Below are 20,537 nucleotides of genomic sequence, written 5' to 3'. Positions count from 1 at the left end.
ACACATGGTCCCATCAAGCTGCCCCATTTACCAACCTAGCAGCCAGTTTCTGCAGTAGCTGCAGCCTCTGAGGCATCTTCAAGGGCAGTCCCAAGTGGAGCACATGGCGGGAGTCTAGGAAGGAGGTCACCAGAGCAAGGGCAGCTGAGGCCAAGGTGTCCGAATTCAGAACTGTCTGCAGCTCTTTCGAGACAGTGGCCATAACTCCCTCCTGTCGTGAGGCATGAACCCAATCCTGGCCCAATCCTGAACCCACTTGTTGCTGTAGAAGACTGCTTGTGTGGAAGCTAAAATGAGCCCTTGGGTTGCCAGTTGCTTACCCATTGCAGACAATTAAGTCCTAGAATGGTATCACTGCAGTCTACTATCTCAGCTGCTGAAACACTTGCAAAAGTGTATTCACATTTACTGCAGTGGAAACTTATTTGTGAGAAAATAGGCTACCAATTTCTGTTTTCTTCTTGCTTGGTCTGAACAGAAACCTGAGCAGGACTGAGAAATCCATGAACACCCACAGTTTAGCTATGCGATGGCATGACGATGGCAGCATATGTACCATACCTTCAAAATGCATTTACAAATGCAGCTTGTTAAGGGTGCTGGGATGTGTACCTCTGTGAGGGGTACTCTGGTTCCCAGGATTCTCTGGTGGAGTCATGTGCTTTAAATGTAGGCTGTCTTAAGTAAAGGGACCCCTGACCATTAGGTCCAGTTGTGACCGACTCTGGGGTTGCACTGTTCATCTCGCTTTATTGGCTGAGGGAGCCAGCGTACAGCTTCTGGGTCATGTGGCCAGCATGACTAGGATGTCTTAGCAGCCTATTAAAGATCCAGGAGCCTTGCATTTGGTACCCTAGCAAAGTCCCTTGGAGCAGCCTTTCTCAACCTGTGGGTCCCCAGATGTTGTTGAACTACAACTCCCATCACCCCAGCTAGCAAGGCCAGAGGTCAGGGATGATGGGAGTTGTAGTCCAACAACATCTGGGGACCCACAGGTTGAGAACCACTGCAGCTTGGAGTAAGGACAAGCTGCTGTAATCTTCTCTCTCAACCCTGGTGTGGTGCATTTGCTTCTTCCCTTTCTCTCCTCTGCCAGGGAGTCAACGCATTCATGCTGAGTAACAGGAAACCCCTGAGAGGGCTTTGCCATCCCAAAACCAGTGTTTGTTTGGTTGCAGATTATTTCCCTTGGCACCTGGCTTTCTCAGCCAAGTTGCTTGATGAACTAATTAGGTAGGCAAAGTACATTCTGTAACTGGGAAATAACACAACACAGGAAACAAATGAGAGGAAGATCAAAAACAATGTGCCAAACCCAGCAGCTCCCTTCTTTCCATCTCCTAGTGAGATGTCCCATGTGCAAATTCAGTTCAGATATTTGTTTGTTTTCAACTGGTGTCTGGATACCAGTGTTTAGTGGTTTGGTTTCTAAACGATTTTCGAGACCTGCCCAGAAGTACACTGACTGGAACGATTTTCGAGACCTGCCCAGAAGTACACTGACTGGGAAGAGCTGACTTAAGAACACAAGAAGAGCCTACCGGATCAGGCCAGAGACCTAACTAGTCCAGCATCCTGTTCTCAGAGTTGCCAACCAGACGCCCAAGGGAAGTCTGAAAGCAGGATCTGAGCACAGCGGCAGCAACTCTGCCCACTTGAGATTCGCAGCCACTGGCCTCTTGAGGGGAGGCAGAACATAGCTGCCATTGAGAGGCTTCTCCTCCATGCATGTGTCTAATCCTCTTGCAAAGCCATCCAGCCTTGATTTCAGCAGTGGCTTTGTGGACTGCTCTTGAGCAAGTTCCTTTCCCTAACCAGAGAACCTAAACTGCATAATGAAAAGGATTTCCTGAGTCGCAGGGTTCATTTGAAGATGAATTTACCTGAGATGTCCAGAGGAGGGCAACCAAAATGGTCAAAGGCCTGGAAACGATGCCTTATGAGGAACGGCTAAGGGAGCTGGGCATGTTTAGCCTGGAGAAGAGAAGGTTAAGGGGTGATATGATAGCCATGTTCAAATATATAAAAGGGTGTCACATAGAGGAGGGAGAAAGGTTGTTTTCTGCTGGTCCAGAGAAGCGGACACAGAGCAATGGATCCAAACTACAAAAAAGAAGATTCCACCTAAACATTAGGAAGAACTTCCTGACAGTAAGAGCTGTTCAACAGTGGAATTTGCTGCCAAGGAGTGTGGTGGAGTCTCCTTCTTTGGAGGTCTTTAAGCAGAGGCTTGACAACCATATGTCAGGAGTGCTCTGATGGTGTTTCCAGCTTGGCAGGGGGTTGGACTCGATGGCCCTTGTGGTCTATTCCAACTCTATGATTCTATGATTCTATGAGATGTGTACATGAAAATTGCTATCAAGTGTCTGATGACAATGAGAATCAGCCTTAGCTTCCCCAGGCTTTTCCACATCCATGAACAGATTTGCATAGCTACCTGTCTTGCCTGACGGAGAGTTCTGTAGAAGAGGACTGCTCCTTGCTTATTTTGTGACGTTTGCCTGGTCCTAATAAAGGTACTGCCCAACTGTGGAATTTGGAGACCTTCATTTTTGTTTGCCTTCAATTTATTAGGATAGGACTACTTGGTTGACTGAAGAACAGCAAATGACCCCCCCCCCCCAATGCCAAGCTGCTGCATTCCAAGTGCTTGTTTTGACCTATAAAGTCCTTAGGGACCTTAGGAACTCTCCCTGCCTCCACCCACTCAGCTGCCCTACAGCAGTGGGTGGGCTTTCTGGGCAGTGCAGAGCCTGCGGGCACTCAAGCCACCACATCTCTCTCAGGATAGATGTGTGGTTCAGGTGTGCTGCAGGCCCCACAGTGTGTGCCGCCTGGCATTTTGTCACCCCCCTGAGTGGTGACACCCGGGGCATCCCGCCCCCACCACACACCCTGGGAACAGGTTCCCTTGAAAGGTGGGAGATTCTCCTTCATTGGAGGTTTTTAAGCAGAAGTTGGATGGCCACGTGTCATGAATGCTTTGAGATTCCTGCATTGCAGAAGGTTGGCCTAGATGATCCCCAGGGTCCCTTCCAACTCTACAATTCTGTGATTCTCTATTGGTCTCCCTGCCTTTCACTCTTCCACTTCTAAAGGGCACCAGCCACCACTACGACAACTCACATTCTGGCTGTAGCTGATGGGAACTAGAGTCTGACAACCGTGGGGGCCACAGATTCCCCATCCTTGTTCCATAACATGAACAAGGCCACCTAAGGGCACAGGAGAAAGAAAGCAGAAGCCGCCTCCATCACCTGGGCCCAGAGAAGGAGGCTCTGGCAAGTGCCACTGTTCTTCCTTGAAAGAAGAACACAGCTAGGCCTCTTCATCCCTGGCACCACTGAAGCATGGAGAAAGCCCACCAAACCTCGCCTTTTGGGTCACCGCTCAAATCCTTCACACCTTACACCAAACTACCGCTTGATGCACTCAGCTCACACCACCCATTTAAAACACATTGCTTTCCGCTGCCACCCAGAAATCCTGGGAAGTGTAGTTTATGAAAGGTGTTGGGGATTGCAGCCCTGCGAGAGGTAAACTGCTGCTCCCAGCCAGGGTTCTTTGGGGGAAGCCATGCGCTTGAGTTGTGTGGTGCAGACAACCTTGGAGTGCCAGGAAAGTAAAAAAATAAGTAGAAAGGGCTGGATTCAACCATGAAACTCTCCTTTGCATGGGGTTGTGCTGGGAGCCCACAGGGTAGGGTGCAGGGCCCTGAGCCAACAGCTCCTTCCCTTAGCAACAGAGAAAAGAGGCTGCCATTGGTTCACTTCCCAGTGACATCATAACAATGGCAGCAGCAACAGCCAGCACAGCAGGGTCTGTGCTGGAATGTGGAAAGAGCAGTTGGATGGGTGAGGTGGCAGCGTTTGGTTTTAAAACAAACTTTGCACTCTGCTCTGACCATCCAAGAACTGGGGATTGGTTTCATAGAATCATAGAATCATAGAGTTGGAATAGACCACAAGGGCCATCGAGTCCAACTCCCTGCCAAGCCGGAAACACCGTCAGAGCACTCCTGACATATGGTTGTCAAGCCTCTGCTTAAAGACCTCCAAAGAAGGAGACTCCACCACACTCCTTGGCAGCAAATTCCACTGTTGAACAGCTCTTACTGTCAGGAAGTTCTTCCTAATGTTTAGGTGGAATCTTCTTTTTTGTAGTTTGGATCCATTGCTCTGTGTCCGCTTCTCTGGACCAGCAGAAAACAACCTTTCTCCCTCCTCTATGTGACACCCTTTTATATATTGGAACATGGCTATCATATCACCCCTTAACCTCCTCTTCTCCAGGCTAAACATGCCCAGCTCCCATAGCCGTTCCTCATAAGGCATCATTTCCAGGCCTTTGACCATTTTGGTTGCCCTCCTCTGGACACGTTCCAGTTTGTCAGTGTCCTTCTTGAACTGTGGTGCCCAGAACTGGACACAGTACTCCAGGTGAGGTCTGACCAGAGCAGAATACAGTGGCACTATTACTTCCCTTGATCTATATGCTATACTCCTATTGATGCAGTGTGGTTCCATAAACTTCGTGTTACATCTAAACCTGAGCTTAGGGTTTGTCTCACTCTATACAAGCCACAAGCTGCAGCCAAGGTTTGCTGTTGGCTTGCTACTTATGGTTTGTCTGGGGGAGACAAACTATGAGCTTGGGCTTGGAAGTAGCACTGAGCGAGCCAAACCATGGCTTAGCTTGGGGGGACCACAGCAGCAGCAGGACGACTGGGGGAGCCGGGAAGCTGAAGGACTTCCACTAGCAAAAAGGGGCTTCCTCCCCCATCCTCCAAATGATCTCAGGGGAGGAGTTCAGGAGAACCTGCACATGGAAGGGGGAGAGGAGTAATCATTCTTGCACTGATGGAACAATTGCCATAGCAGCATGCTGAATTTCTGCCTTTGTGTGTGAGAGAATGTGGGCAGATCTACAGTTTGAACAACAAATGTATTTGCTGAGTGTTTGCTGACCCCACAAAAGCCCAAGATCTTCAAAAGCCCAAGTCTGTGGACCCTGGCCCAGCCATTGCTATAAACATATGCAGCTATGTAGGTCAGCCCCACTTTCCAGATGCTGGTGTAGAAGGGGGGGGAGACCTCAGGCCTGGGGCCCCTTCAACTGTGGCCCTTCCCTGTCTGGTCCTCTGAACTCCCTCTCAGGCCCACCCTCTCTCCCCAGGCCATGCCTCTCCCTGGCCTGACCCTCAAATTGCATGGTTTTGCCTGGTGGAAACACATCCATGAACTCTGACAGGGCCTCTTTGCTTTTCTGGGTGGAGGATAGTGAGATGCTTGTGTTTGTGCAGAAATTGTTCCACCCACTACTGACATGTGCCCCCCCCAAAAAAGGTCTCTCTGAAGGGAATGTGGCCCTTGGACTGATAAAAGTTTCCCCACCTCTCTGCTAGTAGAAATTCATCAGGCAAGTCTGCCACTTAAGGCTTTGGCTTAGGATATGTAGCCCACAGCTGATCGGCATCAGATCACATGGACCTCCAGTGCAAAAGAGGCTTCTTTGGCTGTCATGTGGCCAGGCTGGGCCAGGGACTCCTGAAGGCACATCCACACATTGCATTTCCTTGTGTTGCCTTCAGATCCTGACATTACAACGGCAGAGTCCCTGAGCAGGTCTGGGTGTTTTACTTGACAGTCTCACCCAGGAAAGATGATCAAACATTCCAGATGCCAACTATCGCCATGGGATGGATGGAGTTCATTTTAATCGTTTCAGGGAAATAATAGTTCCACTCTAGGACCTACCCATCACTAAGCACTGGGGAGTGAACGCAGCAGTCCTATAATCTCACTCCTTATAATCAGTACCAGAAACTGTCATAGGGAGATATGAGGTGTGTGTTTTAAATAGTCATTGTATATTTGCCAAAGGTGATGACAATAGGTATTAGTAATTCAAAGTTGCCACTCAGGTTTTAAAAGAGGAAGTCTTTGAGCTGATTTCTGTTGCTACCTGCTGATGCCCCACCCCCAAAGTATACCCGAGAACAGCAGTTACTGCACAGATGCCTTTGTGAGTCCCATAACCCCACCTCCCACCCCGAGAGCATCAGCACCTACTCTGGCGTGACACCCTGAGTAAACACCCATTTTTCTACAGAGCCTTCCTTGGTTCTCTCTGGGGATGGACTAGAGAGGGAAGGCTACACCATCACCACAGGAAGTCCCACGGCTTCTGCTTCTTACATTTCTCCCCCTCCCTTGCTTAGGAGCCAGAAACTCAGGTGGTGACCCCCACCAGGCTGCATTTGGTCCACAGGCCGTTGGTTACTGATCACGGCTCTCATAGAATCATAGAGTTGGAAGAGACCACAAGGGCCATCGAGTCCAACTCCCTGCCAAGCCGGAAACACCGTCAGAGCACTCCTGACATATGGTTGTCAAGCCTCTGCTTAAAGACCTCCAAAGAAGGAGACTCCACCACACTCCTTGGCAGCAAATTCCACTGTTGAACAGCTCTTACTGTCAGGAAGTTCTTCCTAATGTTTAGGTGGAATCTTCTTTTTTGTAGTTTGGATCCATTGCTCTGTGTCCGCTTCTCTGGACCAGCAGAAAACAACCTTTCTCCCTCCTCTATGTGACACCCTTTTATATATTTGAACATGGCTATCATATCACCCCTTAACCTCCTCTTCTCCAGGCTAAACATGCCCAGCTCCCTTAGCCGTTCCTCATAAGGCATCGTTTCCAGGCCTTTGACCATTTTGGTTGCCCTCCTCTGGACACGTTCCAGTTTGTCAGTGTCCTTCTTGAACTGTGGTGCCCAGAACTGGACACAGTACTCCAGGTGAGGTCTGACCAGAGCAGAATACAGTGGCACTATTACTTCCCTTGATCTAGATGCTATACTCGTATTGATGCAGCCCAGAATTGCATTGGCTTTTTTAGCTGCCGCGTCACACTGTTGGCTCATGTCAAGTTTGTGGTCAACCAAGACTCCTAGATCCTTCTCACATGTACTGCTCTCAAGCCAGGTGTCACCCATCTTGTATTTGTGCCTCTCATTTTTTTTGCCCAAGTGCAATACTTTACATTTCTCCCTGTTAAAATTCATCTTGTTTGTTTTGACCCAGTTCTCTAATCTGTCAAGGTCGTTTTGAAGTGTGATCGTGTCCTCTGGGGTGTTAGCCACCCCTCCCAGTTTGGTGTCATCTGCAAATTTGATCAGGATGCCCTTGAGTCCATCATCCAAGTTGTTGATAAAGATGTTGAATAAGACCGGGCCCAAGACAGAACCCTGTGGCACCCCACTAGTCACTCTTCTCCAGGATGAAGAGGAACCATTGATGAGCACCCTTTGGGTTCGGTCAGTCAGCCAGTTACAAATCCACTGAGTGGTAGCATAGTCATAGGCTCTATGTTTTCTTTCTCTGCTGCTTGTTATCAGCTTATCCTCTCTGCTTCTCCTATGTCAAGGTCTCACCCTTAGGATTCTTCCTCCTCATTTCTGTGTATCAAGGAGAAAACCTAACTAGGGTTTTAATAAGGGTCTCACATTGCTCTGGGCTTAGTGATGTCTAAGAGGTTCATTGAAGGTCTGCCTGAGGAATGCTTGGGCAATGATCAGTGCAGACACATAGGACCGTATCCAGTGTTGGTCTTACTTAGAGTAGACACACTGAAATTAATGAACTTAACGTAGCCAGGTCCATTAGCTTCAACTGGTCTACTCTGAGCATTGATACAACTCATAGTCAGAATCCTCACCTGCTTTGTCAAAAGTGTAACAATTGACTATGCAATCAAGTCATAACAGCCAAAATTCAATGTAGTGCTGAGTGGGGTATGTGCATGGAAAGTGAGTTTCACTCACACAGTGAGTTTCCTACTCTCTCCCTCATGCCTCCTGAGTGCCCCCTTAAACTCTCCTGGGGATCCCCCTCTAGAGTAGATCTAGGGAGTGCAGGGCCTGTACCAAAGTGGGGAGTCTCGTTACATGATTGGCCCTTGTTCTACACACCCAAGAACTTTCTTGAATCATGCCCAGGGCTTTTTTCAGCCAGTACTCACAGGAACTCAGTTCCAGCACCTCTCAGGTAGGTGCCCTTGCCATTTTAAGAGAACAAGGGAGGCATTCTAGAAAAACAGAACACCCTACATTTGTATTCATGCAGCACTTGGTTTGAGGGCAGAGAGTAATGCTCAAGTGCCCCTGATCCCCCGAGACCCAACATAAAGGATGCTTTCGTTTTGACCATGGTAGTCCCTGTGGCTGAGAAGCACCAGCATTGTGTGTGCAATTGGAAGAAATGAAGCAGTCATCATCTTCTCTCCCAGAGCCCACACATTTGTGCTAAGCCAACCAAGCTAGCACAGCACATGCAACATGTGCAAGGAGCAGTCCCTGAGCTTTTACAGAATGAAGCCGCCTTTTTCTTCGTCTTCTGAACATGGCTGGCAACTCCTGCGATGCCTGCATATCTGCAGCCAAGATGCCTTGTATTTCCAAGAATAATGCAAACATGACAGTTTGGCATAAATGATAAAAATGAAAAGGCGGGGGAAGAGCAAGATTCAGATTGGCTTCTCACCAGCTATGCTTTAGATTAAAAAACATATCTGCAATGTCAGGTTTTAAAAATCGCTTGCATGATGCCTCCTGTTCCTAGGGAAGCCCAAAGGAGGACAGGGGCTCCTGCACCTTTAGCACTTAAGGGCACTCCTGCCGGGTCAGACCAAAGGCCTCTCTCATCCCAGCATCGTGTTCTCACAATGGCCATCCAGGTGCCCATGGGATCCCCAGAAGTAGGACCTGAGCACCACAGCACTTCCCCACTTGGGCTTCAACAAGCTTCCTCTGCTGAAATCTCCTCTGCTACACAACTGGGGAAGGGACTGGTCCCGTTTGCACTTGGCCACCAGACCCGTTTCCCACACAGCGCTGAGAACACCAGCAGCAATGGGATAAGGAACTCTGCTAGCTGTTTCCTGCACTCTGCAAACCAGTCCACGCGCTTGAAAAATACAATGCAGAAAAACAGTCTTACTTAAAGGAGCACAGCTCTAGGTTTGTCCTGCTTCTCTTCAAACTACAGTGGTACCCTGTTTACAAACTTAATCCGTTCCAGAAGTCCGTTCTTAAACCAAAACCGTTCTTAAACCAAGGCGCGCTTTCCCTCATGAGGCCTCCCACCGCCGGTGCCCTTCCACCATTCAGTTTCCGTTCTTAGACCGAGGTAAAGTTCACAAACCAAGACACTATTTCCAGTTTTGCAAGAGTTTGTAAACCAAATCGTTCTTAAACCGGACTGTTCTTAAACTGAGATACTACTGTAGCTGCAAAAGAAAGGAGGGAGGATTTATTTGGGGGGTGGGGGAGGTGATACGTGGAGTCAGGTGGAATGTGGAGTTATTTGGCTTGGAATGGACACAGATCAGGGTTGCCATTGTTTCAACCAATCCCCTTTGCATATCAGCTTGATCTCTCAGCATCATCTTAAGCATTGAAAAGCTTCATTTGCAACTTGTGCTGTTGTTTAGGGCAGTGTTTCCTAATTACCTAATTACCAAGGACCCCTATTTTTCAAGTGCCAAGTCACGGACCCCCACTTTTGAAATTTTTTGTTAACTCTATGGTAGTTACCTGTGCAAAGCAATTTTCTGAAGAAAATGTGGGGTAACCCCTAATAAGCAAAGGACTTTAGGTATACTGAAAGTGTTCTATATGCAGAAGTCTTTTTATATGGGGGAGTATTCAAACATGCTATTCCTTACTTGTAATCTGAGATGCAAAACTTTGCAGCATATGCTTCTGCTAACTGAGGGGTCTTGCACCTTCAAGACATACATAGGCGAAGGCTTGGTCAGGACTTGATAAAGTATTGGTGAAGACTGAGTAGAAAACAGCTGGAATGTTGTAATGTTGGTAATAGTAGTAGTAGTACCTTTTACCTAGTATTAGTAAGTAGTAGCAGCAATAATAATAATAATAATAATAATATGCCCAACTTTCATCCATGGCTTAAAGAGATTAATTTTCTAGCCCATTGGCAATTCTTCACAACATCTCAAAATATTTGTTTGCTACAATTTTTGCAAGTGTAAAACAATGTTCTGAAATGTGGGCAATCATTTTATGCAATGCTTTAGGAAAAGCAACAATTTCCAATACAAAATGTGGAAGATGGCTCAGAATGTAAGCCAGAAGTTCCTAGTTCAAATGTCACTTCAGCCATGAACTCATTAGACAGCCTACAGCAAGTCCTGCTGCCCTTTGTGGGGCTATTGTGAAGATTACAGAGACAGCATATGTGACTCTGACTCTTTGAAATGCATTATGTAAATACTAAGTATCACTATTATTTGCATATGCAGACAGGTGTAGGAGGTGTATGAGTGGCTATTGATGCTGAACACAGTGACGTGATTTTGGCATTGCGCTTCATGGGCTTACAGTCCTCTCCCTTGAAGGTCTTGCTTCACTTATTTCAAAGTGTGGTTTGTCTGATCCCTTCTGCTCGGCCTGGTGAAGGGATTCCTGGCCTTCTGCCCCCATAATCCTACCCTGCCCTGATGGTACCACTGACTGAACACAGGAAGCAAAGCTCACCTAAACTGCAGAGAATGGATTGCACCCTTCTCTCTGCTACCACCAGGACACAAGAACAGAAAATACTTATTATGCTTCAGTTGCCAGAAAAAAAGTGTTCAGCAGACGCCTTGAAGATCCAGCGTACGATGCCATCAAAAGGGATTCCGTCAAGGAGAGATTCAGAATTTGTAGAGGCCTCGGACCTCCTAGAACAGTGCTTTCTCCAGGTGGGGAGCTCTTGTTCTGACTCACAGATGCTCCAAAAGAAAGGCACCCATGACGGCCCTGCAGCCACTGCTCATGCAACACTCAGACTGGCAACGGAAAATGTCAGCTGTGAATGAAGTTGCTGTTTCCTAGTGTGGTGACATATGTGGCTTGATCACTGAGATGATGATGAGATTTCCCACAAAACAAAAATTGGTACCAGCAGAAATGCTGCCTGAATCCCCCACAGCTGCCAAGTAAAAACAGCACTGAAAAGATGCTTGAGTCCCCCGCAATGACTATGGAGTGGATGTACACCACAAAAAACAAATACCCACCTGCCAGTTTTTCTCAGAAGTCCCCGTTTCCTCTTCTGCCCTCCCCCCCCCCCCCCACGGTAGCTCTGCTCACATTCTCAAAGCATATTTAAAGTACTGTTATATCACTGTTAACGGTCATGGAGAATCCTGGGAACTGCACCTTCTAAAGGGTGCTGGCCTCATAGAGCTGCAGTTCCCAGCACCCTTAACAAACTACAGCTCCCAGGATTCTCCAGGACTGCTCAAGTGGTATAAGAGTGCTTTAAATGTGTGATGTGGCTGAGACCTCTGTGCTTAAGGAAAACTAGATCAGCTGATATCCACAGTCTTATTCAAGCACAAGAAAGCTCAGAATGAGATCAGGCTTGCAAAAGAGACTAAGAACAACAACAATGGTTTCTTTAGCTAAGAGGAAGAACAAGCAAGTGGTAGGTCCTCTGCTTGGAGAAAGTGGAGAAATGTTTTTAGGTGACAGAGAGAAGGTTGAACTACTCAACACCTACTTTGCTTCTGTCTTCACCCAAAAGGAAAGCAATGCCTGACCGGGTGATAACAGAATAAATGATGGAAAGAGGGAGCTGCAGACCAAAATAGGAAAAGAAGTAGAAAGGGAACACCTAGCTACTTTAAATGAATTAAAATATCCAGGACCTGATGAGCTGGATCCAAGGGTTTTAAAGGAGTTTGCAGATGTAATTTCAGAACCTTTGTCTATGATCTTTGAGAATTCTTTGAGAACAGGTGAGGTCCCTGCTGACTGGAGGTGGGCAAATGTTGTCCCCATCTTCAAAAAGGGGGAAAGGGAAGACCCAAGTAACTACTGACCAGTGAGCTTGACACTGATACCAGGAAAGGTCCTAGAACAGATAATTCAACATTCAGTCTGTGAGCACTCAGAAAGGATGCTGTGATTACTAAGACCAGCATGGGTTTCTAAAAAACAAGTCATGTCAAACGAATCTCATTTCTTTTTTTGATGGAGTTACCAGCTGGGTGGATCAGAGGAATGCTGTGGACATAGTGTACCTTGATTTCAGTAAGGATTTTGACGAAGTCCACCATGATATTCTTGTGAGGATGCTGGTAAAATGTGGGTTGAAAGAGGTAACGGTTAGGTGAATTTGTAGCTGATCAAACCCAAAGAGGACTCATTAATGGTTCCTTGTCATCCTGGAAAAAAGTGACAAGTGGGGTGCCGCAGGGTTCAGTCCTGGGCCTGTTGTTGTTCAACATCTTTATAAATGACTTGGATGAAGGAATTGATCAACTTTGCAGATGACACCAATCTGGGAGTGGTGGCTAATGCTGCAGAAGACAGAATCAGAATTCAAAATGACCTTAACAGATTAGAGAACTGGGCTCAGGCTAACAAAATGAATTTCAGTAGGGACAAATGTACGGTTCTGCACTTAGGCAGAAGAACCAGATGCATAAATACAGTGGTACCTCGGGTTAAAAACTTAATTCGTTCTGGAGGTCTGTTCTTAACCTGAAACTGTTCTTAACCTGAGGTACCACTTTAGCTAATGGGGCCACTTGCTGCGCCACCAGAGCACAATTTCTGTTCTCATCCCAAAGCAAAGTTCTTAACCCAAGATACTATTTTTGGGTTAGCAGAGTCTGTAACCTGAAGCATCTGTAACCTGAAGCATCTGTAACCCAAGATACCACTGTATAAGATGAGGAACACCTGGCTTACTAGCAGTATATGTGAAAGAGATCTAGGGGTCTTGGTGGACCACAAAGCTTAACCTGAGTGAACAGTGTTATGCAGCAGCAAAAAATAGCTAATGCTATTCTAGGTTGCATCAACAGAAGTCTAGTGTTAAGATCCCACTCTTCTGCCTTGGTCAGACCACACCTGGAATACTGTGTCCTATTCTGGGCACCACAATATAAGGATATTGACAGAGGGCAACCAAGATGATCATTGGTCTAGAAAGCAAGACTTTTGAGGAATGGTAGAAGGAGCTGGGTATGTTTAGCCTGGAAAAGAGGAGACTGGGAGGAGATATGACAGCCGTCTTCAAATACCTCAAGGGCTATCAAGATGGAGCAAATTTGTTTGTTCCTGCTCTGGCGGGCAGGACTCGAACCAATAGCTTCAAGTTACAAGAAAAAAGATTCCAACTAAACGTCAGGAAAAACCTTCTGACAGTAGGAGTTGTTCAACAGTGGAACAGTCTCCCTCAGGAGGTTGTGAACTCTCTTTCCTTGGAGGTTTTTAAGCAGAGGTTGGAGGGCCATCTGTCAGGGATGCTTTAGCAGAGATTCTTGCATTGCAGGGGGCTGGACTAAATGACTCTTGGGGTCCCTTCCAACTCTGTAATCCTATGATTCTATTATATTTTAAGGTGTCCAAAGGACAGAGGTAGGTCCATTTCCTCTATTTTGTCCATTTTAATACCACCTGACATTGTGCAAAGCTTATTTTGTTCGTTAGGACCTGAGAGCCTGCAAAGCTTATCTTTTGGGTTTTACAGTGCCATCCTTCACAGAAGGAGGAAATCCACCTGGGCTTACTCCCAGGTGAAGTTGTAAGGGACTGCAGCCTTAATCACCAGTGCCTTCTAATGCAATCCTAACCATGGTTACTCAGAAGAAAGAACAGGGAACCAACCCTTTCTCAAACCACTTTCAACATTCTTTCAATAACAAACTATGGTCTATCTTCATCCACGGATAAAAACATCTAGGGTCTCACTTTATCCATCGATGACAAGGCAGACTTCACTTCCAGATACTTTGACTGCTCATATGGGCCCTGGTTCCCTCTGTATGAAAGCATGCATCCTATGCGGTGTCTTTGTTTTGTGCCCAGAGGATTGAAAAGGATCCCAGGGGCTGCATAAGCCAGCAGCTCAGCTGAGGAGAGGAACAATTGCAGGAGGGATAGTTACCACATCCCTTTGAAATGCAGAGAAGTGAAAGAGCGGGGTGGGGGTGGGGCAGCCTCAGTGCTGACAGGTAAATAATGCTTCCCTGGCTTTTGTCTGGCCTTGCTTTCAGTTGGGCAACATCTGACCTTGCAGCTTAGCCTCAAGGGTGGAGGTGCTCACAAACAAGACTAGGAGACTCAACAATAAGGCTGCACAGCTGCTCCCTGGCTCTCAGGATAAGCCTACTGTTCAGGGTGGTGAAATCTGGGGCCGAAGTAAAGTGTGCCAACAACATCACCTCTATCAGTGCATCAAATCTGAGGCCAGCTCAAGATATTCTGGTCCCTGAGTTGTAAGATCCAAAAGGTCACTCCACCATCCCCAATTAGGATGGGACAGTCCACTTGGAATATCTCTCTCACAAAGCCTTGCTGAAATACATGAGACCAGCAATGAGCTACCCCCTCCAACAGCATATGAAGCCATATGGCTAATGTGACCCAACAACCCAGCCGGCCTCCCTCACACAGAGCTACTCCACAATCTACTAAACATGACTAACCAAGCTCAGAAACCCCTAACCTCTTGCAATATCAATAAAGAAAAAATAAAAACACAAAGGACCTACCCATGTGATGCTGACACAACCCCTCCCAAACACACTAAGAATAGGCAATAGAAGGAAAGAACAATCTTTCTCTCCACCTCTCCTTTCCCTCAACTGCAAGATGGCTATGACAAAAATGTCTCTCACCATATGTAAATGACCTGTGAAAAACTATGAATTGAAAGTGGAGACATTCCCTCTTTATCTGTTTGCTTTGTAACACAACCCCCCCAATAAAAACTAGTTTAGAAAAAATATCCATGAGACCAGGACTACTGAGCTTTTGCAGGGCTCACACTCACATTGCCAGGGTTTGTTCAGGAGAAGTTGCTGGCTGGCTGCACCCCCATAGTGTCAGCTCTGTCTGTCACTCACCCTGCCACACTGAATGGAGAGAAAAAACAGACATCCCCCATTGCTCTTGGAAACACCCCTAAGGGCCAGTGGCCCATCCCACTGGAGTATGCAGGCAGCTTTCCCATAACAACTTGGAATTGTTTGCTGCTGCTGCTGCTGACCTGGAAGCATTGGTTGCTCAAGTACCCCACGCTATTAACCAAACCAAGCACTTCCCCATATTGGACCAAACAGCTGTGCTAAAGTGCACTTGTGGGGTTTGTGCTCAGATATGGCAATAGGAGAAAGAGGCACACGCTCTTCCAAGAATGCTGAGGTTACACACCATCTCCATTTTACACTTACTATATAAAGACAACCATGTACCCCACAATTTCTCTCTGGTATTGAAGCACAACTTTTTAAAACAATATACAGCAGACACCTATCAGTCCAGTTGCAAGTTCCATCAAGATCCTTCAGCCCTCCCCATTCCTCCTCATGATTCACAAGAAACAAATTGTTCCTTGTTCCCCTGAGAAGACCATTGAGAAGTTGAGAAAAAGGATTTCTGGGATCCATCTCCAGGGCTTCATGACTGGAAGAGTTAGGAGCACAGGTAGGAACCCAGGACTCCTAGCCAAGAAGCAGTTTGATTCAAACACTGCCTCCCAATCTGGAAGGCTAGAAACCTTCTCCTTGCCCCAAAGAAATGCTGAAATTGTTAGAATTCCAGCCAACTGGGAAGAAGCCAGCTCTGGTTATGTGTGATCACAATGCCTCCCTCCTTTATGGGCTGGACAAACCCAGCCCATTCTTTAAACACTGCCTCCTGCTCTTAAACAAGTTCAGACTCCTTCTCCAAATGCAGCATTTTTCAAATACAGTAATCTCAAATTTCCATGCCCTTCCTGCAACTCCCTGCCCCCCCATTAGAAAGATGCAACTCCAAGTAAAGAGAAAAGGCTGCATATGGACACACTGAAAACCACCGTCCCTCCTCAAACGGAGTCATTTGGAGTAATTCAGGAGCACCTTTCCACCAAATCAGGCAGGAGAAGCCCACCCATGAGGCAAGGTGAGGCGACTGCCTCAGGCGAGAGGATTCACAGGGGCAGTAGATCCCAATGTAGATCTTTACCTCCTCCCTGTCCCTTTGTTCCTGATGTACAGTGAGGGGGGAAAGTATTTGATCCCCTGCTAAATTTGCCCGTTTGCCCTCTGACGAAGAAATGACCGGTCCATAATTTTAATTGTAGGTTTATTGTAGCTGTGAGAGACAGAATCACAACAGGAAAACCCCCAGAAACCCAGAAGACAAAAGTCAGAGATTGATGTGCATTGTAATGAGTGAAATAAGTATTTGATCCCTTTGCAAAAGATGACTTAGTACATGGTGGCAAAACCCTTGTTGGCAATTACAGAGGTCGACCGTTCCTTGTAGGTGGCCACCAGGTTTGCACACATCTCAGGAGGTATTTTGTTTCACACACTGAGATGTGTGAAGTTGTTAAACTGCCACAGGGGCCGGATTAAACCGACCAGTGGGCCGGATTAGGTCCCCAAAACGGACTTTGGACATGCCTGCTCTAGGCTTTCTACAGATCTGGTGAGGGTTCACCACAAGGTGCAGCTCCTACATGGAGCTGTTTTAAGCAGCCTGCGATAATAGTCAAGGAAAACAATTCCCTGGACTTTTGCCAGATCTGTCACTGTGGTTAATTAATAGTGGTTAATTAATAGTTAAGTCAAGGGTGATTTGAAGTTTGCTTCACCCAAATTTGTCAATTACTTTTCTGCTGGAGAAACAGAGAAGTTTGAGCGATGTCACTCTAAGCTGTTTTTGTGCAAAAAGAACAACAGTTCTTTGAACTGTTGCGTGAAAGGACGGTGAAAGACCATTTGTTGGAAAGGAGGATTTCTGAATTTTTGCTTCATGTTATCAAGATTACTCAGTTACCACTGAATATGCTGATCCTGATATCGAGCAACATCTGTGCCGCTGCCATTTGGTAGCACATTATTTTTGCAAGACAGGTAATTTTCAGCAGTGACTGCTCTGAAGAAAAAATACAACCATATGAGGCGACTTATTGGCAAAATGCAAACTCTGGCACCCCACTGACACTTTCCCAAAAGGATATTATTGTGAACAAAACTATGGCAAATACTCACACTTAGTTCTATCTAACACAGCTTTAGCTCGTGAAGCGATAATAGGGTTGTTCTTCGATTCTCATGGAAGAAACAACCCGGGAATAACTTCTGCTACATTTCTATTCCCGCCTTCCCTGCAAAGAGCTCGAGGTGGGGCACGGAAGCCTGTCTTCCCACCAACTCCACGTTAATAGGACTGAGGAGAGAAGGTGTGCTTGGATGCCTCAAGGGACGGCGACCGCGCAGGCGGGCTCGCAGGGAGCCGGGGGCGGCCGAAGTCCGCGTCCCAGTGGGTCCCCTCCCCAGACGTGGCCCTGCCTGGTCGAGGCTCCCGGGAGCCGCCGGCCTTTGTTGCTTCCGCAACTCCTTCTCCCCGAGCGAGGGCAAGAGCCGGTCCGCCCAGGCTCCGCTCCGCAGTCCTTCCCCGCCGCCGCCTTGCCTCCCGCTTCCCGCGCGGCCCCGAAGCCGAAAGGCAGCGCTTACCTGCGCGCCCCGAGCCCGCCGCTCTCCGCCCTCCGCCGCCGCGCTCTAGTGGTGGGCGCCGCGCTCCCGCCGCGGCTGCTTCCTGGAGCGGCGCCCGGGAGGCATCGCGGAGCAGCGCGCGGAACAAAGCCGGAGCGAGAGGGAAGCGCCGCCTCGGCCCGCCAAGCGCCGACTGCGCCGCGGCCGGCGGGCGCGCCTCTCTCCGCCTCGGGCGGCCTCCTTGGGCCCGCCTTCCTCGCCTCGCCCGAGGCCCTCGGAGCCACCCAGCCCGGCAAGCGGGCGCCTCAGAGAGGACTGCAGGGGGCGGCATCTCTGTGGCCCCCAGGAGGAAGACGCCACTCGGGCCCCTGGCCGGCCACCTGCGGCCACGGCAGGTTTCGGCATCCGGGGGGGGGGGGAGGTCGTGGGATAAGGGGAGAGGGCAGGGGGCAGAAAAGTGGCCCAGAGATTTCCCCCTGCCCCAGTCTAGAGGGGCACAGGTTCCCAAGGGCGCACCTGAATGCGATACTCCAATAGCACCCCCGCTTAGGCGGGGCTGAGCTGCATCCCTCGCTATCAGGCCAGTTGCAGTGAGGGCACAGGATCCTGCAGCCGGACGGGGTCCACAGCCACCGCCTCAGGCAGCAGATGTTGGGCGCAACTGAAGACCATGCATTTAAAGCACATGGCTATGCCCCAAAATCCTAGGAGATCTCATTTGCTCCTCATGGAGCTACAAGTCCCAACACATTTCACAAACTGTCATGCCCAGGATTTGGGGAGAAGTCATATGATTTAATTCATGGTATATACATAGCAGGATGTGTGGGGTGTATGGGGGGTACCTCTGGTGGGGGACGTGTCATGTTCCTTCCGGGGTTGTTTGTCCACCTTTGGTCCTCACCCTGCACTCCGCTCTCACCTGTGGCTCCTCTCACCTGTTGGCTGTTGTGAACAGAGTGCAAAGCTTGGAGACAAGTTGGGTTTACTGTTAGGAGAGTCAATCAGTCATGTTGGGATATTGTGGTTCTTGCCTGGCCTGATGAAGCTATTGATTATGCAGGAGTATGGTTGCAGTCCAATGGCGGAAGCCCCACTGAACGCCATGAAAGGCCATAAGGCAGAATAGAGGAGCCTGTAGCCCTCCAGCTGTCGAAGGACTCCATCCCACCAGTCCACCCCGCCAGCCCTAGCCCAGTGGTCTGGGATGCTGGAAGGGCAGCAACAACATCTGGAGGGTGTCGGGTTCCCCATCCCTGCCCTAAGGCCTGCAGCTCATGTTTACTCCCAGTTGGTTTTAAAAGAATGTGCAACCCAGTCCTGGGTCTGTTTACCTAGAAGGACGTCCCACTGTGCTCAATGGAGCTCACATCCCAGTTTGTGTGCGTAAGCAAATTGACTCGAAAGTCAGTGAAACCCTAGAAGTCAGTGGGCAGCCTTAGGATCTTTGACTTACCTCCGGATTAGAGGGGCTTTAGAGCAGTGGGTGTCTTACCAACCAGGACAATCCAGTCCAGGGGTCAGCAAGGTTTACCTCGCCTGGGCCGGTTCACTCCAGCAGAGATCTCTCCATGGGCTGGATCGCACATGGGCGCATGCACCTGCCATTTCCAGCATCTGCGTCTGTGCAGATGTGATTTCTGGTGACACGGAAGCAAGTCACCACACCACGCCAATTTAGCACAGTGCGTGGGAACTCGCCAAGCGCATGGCTCGGTTTGGAGGCAGCTCATGGGGTGGTTAAACCCCGTGGCCCATGGGCCTTGGGTTGCCGACCCCTGATCCAGTCTATCTGGGCGGTCACACACACAAACATGCAATTTTAAAAAACACCACTGTCCATGCATCCTCTGATCCTACAGTTTAGCATTGATTGATTTGGCCTGAGCAGAGTAGTTAGGGAAAGGGAACTCAGACTCTTGGATTCAGTCTTTCATTCACAGGAGATGGGGGGGGGAGGAGGAAATGTTAATGTGTTTCGAAGTGTGCACATGTTAGATCTCACTCTGATTGTAGGTTGGTTTTGGGGGGAATAGGGGTGATAGATTCACTGCAAAGACACACCTGTACTTGTGTATAAAATGTTTGCAGATATGTGTATTACAGTCATGGCAGCTAGAAAAGTTAGGAGGTAACAAAACAAAGCTGACATTCCCTCCATTGCATAAAACATTTGCCCCGAGGATGAATGCTTACGAGAGAGATCATAATAGAGGGGCAACATTCTGGAAACTTTGAGGGTGGTTGTAATCACTTCTGTCTATATCTGTAGGAAAGGCTTTACAGTGGTGCCTCGCTAGGCGAAATTAATCCGTTCCGCGATTCTCTTCGTCTAGCGGTTTTTTCGTCTTGCGAAGCAAGCCCATTGACAGCTTAGCGGATTAGTGCTAGAGCTGTCAAGCGGCTTCCAGCGATCAGCTGTTAAGCGGCTTATCAGCGGAACAGCTGATAAGCGGCTTAGCGGCTTAGGAAAAGGGCAAAAAAACAAAAAAAAAAACCGCTGGGGGACGCAAGATTTTTTCGTCTTGTGAAGCAACCCCATAGGGAAATTCGTTTTGCGAAGCGCCTCCAAAACAGAAAAACCCTTTCGTCTAGCGGGTTTTTCGTCTTGCGAGGCGTTCGTCTTGCGGGGCACCACTGTAGTTTGGGGGCAAAACAGAGCCAGCAGAATGAGGCATCTGCATCAGGCAGTGGCAGCCTCTGGCTATTCCTCCTGAGTCCTCCCCGCCCATTCCCAATGTTGGGGGGCAGAGCTGTGTGTGCCATCCCTTAAGCCAGACTCATACCCTCAGGTGCAGGGCAGGGCACGACCCCAGGGCCGGGGTTGAAGTAAGACTGGGCTGCCATTCCTATCCACTTCTGTGCCTGAAAATGAGAGATCTCGTCATTCCTCCCAGGCAGCACGATATTTTGGCCCAGGCCTGAGGACAGTTTAAAGGATAATTGTGGAGTGAAACCCTTGCACCCTCTGGGTGGCGGCTGCTACCTACACCCACTTCCAGATAGTGGTTCTCAGGCACAGAG

The 20,537-nt window shown here is 48.4% G+C and overlaps 1 protein-coding gene across 2 annotated transcripts in view; it reads right to left on the bottom strand.

The window, feature by feature from the left end:
- LPAR2 (lysophosphatidic acid receptor 2) overlaps nt 1–17,699 on the bottom strand; it is a 37,964-nt gene extending 20,265 nt beyond the window's left edge. The window contains exon 1 of one of the 2 annotated variants that reach the window (XM_083729250.1): nt 17,535–17,699. The gene's annotated coding sequence lies outside the window, so the exon portion shown is untranslated. Of the gene's footprint in view, nt 1–17,069; nt 17,270–17,534 lie in introns of those variants that run through there. The other variant, XM_083729251.1, reaches the window with a different exon arrangement.
- Nucleotides 17,700–20,537: the final 2,838 nt, after the last annotated feature.

This window comes from Podarcis gaigeae (assembly GCF_964106915.1).
Source record: "Podarcis gaigeae genome assembly, chromosome: 2".
Classification (NCBI taxonomy): Eukaryota; Metazoa; Chordata; class Lepidosauria; order Squamata; family Lacertidae; genus Podarcis; species Podarcis gaigeae.
Note: the sequence above shows the minus strand (reverse complement) of the source record. Positions and strands in the feature narration are given on the sequence as shown.